This window comes from Delphinus delphis, chromosome 1, assembly GCF_949987515.2.
Source record: "Delphinus delphis chromosome 1, mDelDel1.2, whole genome shotgun sequence".
NCBI classification, from domain to species: domain Eukaryota; kingdom Metazoa; phylum Chordata; class Mammalia; order Artiodactyla; family Delphinidae; genus Delphinus; species Delphinus delphis.
Window position 1 is genome coordinate 79,719,392 of NC_082683.1, and position 3,495 is coordinate 79,722,886.

Below are 3,495 nucleotides of genomic sequence, written 5' to 3' on the forward strand. Positions count from 1 at the left end.
AGTATGTTTAACATTTGAGCATCCACCTGAGATTCAGATCTGAATTTTTATAGCAATTGAGATTAGTGTTTTGTAATGTTTTTGATAGATCATATTGAATCTGAAGAAGACATTGTTTGTTACTAATAATATTAAGAAATGAGACCTTGCACAAATCTATCACTATTAATAATATAGTGGGTACAAACCTCGGTCCATTAGCTCAAGGATGCAAGAAATGTTAAGTTTTAATTTTTCTTTCAAGCCCCCCTTCCACTAGATGTTGGAAAAACAATCACAGTCAACTCAAGTTTTCCCACCCCTTACATTGGGATTGCATCCATGTTCCAGGGGGCTGTTACCTGTTGTCAGTTGTCACCCTCTCTGTATGCTACTATCTGGTAAGGTGTACATCCTGGTCCTGATGTACAAAGTTTATGTCCGTGTCCTCCTAGTGTTGGACATCAGCTTCTGTGACTGTTGGGAGAGTGGAAAAATGAATAGGGCACTAAAAGGCCCTACTCCATCCCCTTCTAGCCTCTGGCTCATAGAAAATGCTTCTGCTGTGCCCCATGCTATCCTGGGGCACAAAGGGACTCTGTGAGCTTATCTCAGTCCCCCTTTCCAACTCTAACACACAACACTGCCATTGCTACTCTACTGCTCCCAAACCATCGACTGTGGGGTCTTATCACCTTCTCAAAGGAAGTAGGAAAAGTGACATTCTTTCTGCTCTTGAATCTCCAAAATTATGCAGAGATGAGTGTTCTATTATTCCCTAAACCTTACCACACCCTACTTCAGATGAATCCAGGAGAAAGCTGGGCACAGGTCCTTTTTCAGGTATCTAGCATCTTTACTTTTCCTCTGACTTCTCTCCTTCTCTACAAGTCTAGAGAGTCTTCAGTCTTGGGGACAGGGAAAAAGGTTTTGACTCATCAGGTATTTTTCCAATTCTTTCATCTGAAGTCTGGATCTTGACTTTTGAAATTTAAAAAATCAAGTATTTGACATCTCCCTTGAGGAATATCTACTTCATAGTCTAGTTGCTTCAATGAGGGGGCAACAGCAAACAAAATCAACCAGCCAAACAAACAAACACGATAGTTCAATACACCAGAATACACTGAAGTCGGGAGGGATGTATGTTTTATCATTTTCATCTAAACTTACATTCTAAATACTCTCCATAATGAATTAAAAAGTCTCCCAACTAAAATATTTGTCTTTGGTTAAAAACATGGGTTACCTTATATACTATTAAGTATCTGGTTTTATAATTTCCTTTATAATTATTAATTACATAAATTTTATGCATATAATGATTCTAACACTAGTCTGCCAGATGAGGATGCTTCTTTTCTTTACTCTCTCCTTGCTTTTTTTCTCCTTCTTTAACCTGTTTGTCAATGTTCCTCAGTGATCTCTTGTTACTCTCCGAATTTATTCCACCCTTTAGCTTCACATTTTTTATTTATAATTTGCTATCCAAAAGAATGTGTAGCTTTCCTTTTTGTAAAATTTGACTATGTCTGCATATTACCTTCTTAAGAAGTCCAGACACTATAAATCTTATGTAGAGTCTAGAAAAGTCTTGAAGTCAGAGACATTTGATAATATTATTTGATGGTGATGACGTTTATTTTTTAAAAAACTTGATAACGTGAAAGGTCATATATTTTTGTTGAATTTTGATCCCTGATACCTGGATCATCTATGAGCCCTTTGAAACATGGCGTGGTCATATTTATCTTTCTAGGACTAATTCATGATACAATAGATAGTATAGCAATTGTTTAATCACTACATTGAATGAAAGAACAATAAGATATTTGCCTTTTTTTAAACAGTAATGCATAGCAAGAGCATTCTAATCTACATACACCGTATACTACAATATATGTGTACAATATTTCAAAAATATAAGTGTAGCAACAACTATGAGTAAAATTGTGTTTGGAATTGAGTTATTATGGTTCATAGGTAGAGAAGAATTTCTTAATACATTTAAGGAAGAAGAGAGTGAAGTACATTTTACATTTCTAATCAAAAGATTAAAAGTTTACCAAACAAACAAAAAACGTTTACAAAACTGAGCATGAGATATAACCCTTAATGTTAGAACTGAAGTAGGAAAAGTATGGAACCAACCTAGGCTCAGTTCTGGTTCTACCAATTATTAGCTGAGAAATTATGGGCAAGTAATTTAGTATTTGGGGGGGCTCAGTTTTCCCTCCTGCAAATCAAAATTTTGAGTTAGAATCTTTACATTTTTTTCATTGTACCATTGCACCATTCAATTATTTCCCTTATTTAAAAACTATATCAGATAAAAAAAAACTTAAAAATTATTTTTTAAATAAAACTCTTGTAGCAAATTAGTCATTAAAAAGGATTGTAGTAGTAGGCTTCAGAGCCTTTTCTGGCACTGGTAGATTTGAAACACTTTAAAGGACAGGACCCCAGGAAGAAGAGAGTGTACTGGTGCAGGAACCAAAAGATTTTTGGATCAGTTTTCCTTGATTTTTCTTTATTTAAAGATTGAAGTATTGGAGCCATCGGGATAAAGCTTCAGCACCCTCAATGTTTTCTTTCTGACATCACCATTAATAATCAACCTGCTGGAAGAGTTGTCTTTGAATTATTTTCTGATGTGGGCCCCCAAACATGGGAGAACATTTATTGTCTTTGTGCCAGTGAAAAGGGGACAGAGAAATCAACTCAGAAGCCATTATGTTTTAAGAATTGTCTTTTTCACAGGGTTGTCAAAAATTTTATGGTTTAAGGTGGTGACTTCAGTGAAGGAAATGGAGAAGGAGGGGAATCTATTAATGGAGGATATTTTGGACGAGAGTTTTGCTATTAAATACAAGAGAAAATTTCTCTTATCAATGACCAACAAAGAAAGCAAAGGATACAAACAGTTCACATATCTTCCTAACGGTGAAACCAACTCCTCATTTAGATGGGCATCATGTTGTTTTGGGGAAAGTGATTTCTGGTCAAGAAGTTGTGAGAGAGAGAAAATCAGAAAACAGATACAGCTAGCAAACCATTTGCTGAGGTGCATATATTCAGTTGCAGAGAGCTAATTCCCAAACTAAAACGAAGAAAAGGCATAAGTCATCATCACCATCCTCATCATCATCCCATGACTCAGAAGAGATTCTCAGTCCTCTTCTGATTCTTCTGATTCTGAAAGTGCTTCTGAAGAGAAATTTTTAAAAAGAAACATAGGAAAAATTCCTGAAAACACAAAAAAGGAAAAATGAAAGAAAAGTGCATCTAGTGAAATGAGGCTGAAAATCTTGAAGCACAACCCCAGTCTATTGTCCATCCAGAAGATATCCTCCTATACTTGAAAACAGATTCCTAATCAGGAGCATGGGAAGACCAGAACCTCAGTGGAAACGGAAAACCAAAAATCAAATGGTCAAGAAAATGACCATGTACGTGACAAAAATAAAAAATTTGAATCAAGCTCTAGGACAAATGAAGACAAAAGTGGATCAGTGA

General features: G+C 35.6%; 1 pseudogene; it reads left to right on the forward strand.

The window, feature by feature from the left end:
- Positions 1-403: 403 nt before the first annotated feature.
- Positions 404-3,495, forward strand: LOC132421928 (peptidyl-prolyl cis-trans isomerase G pseudogene; annotated as a pseudogene).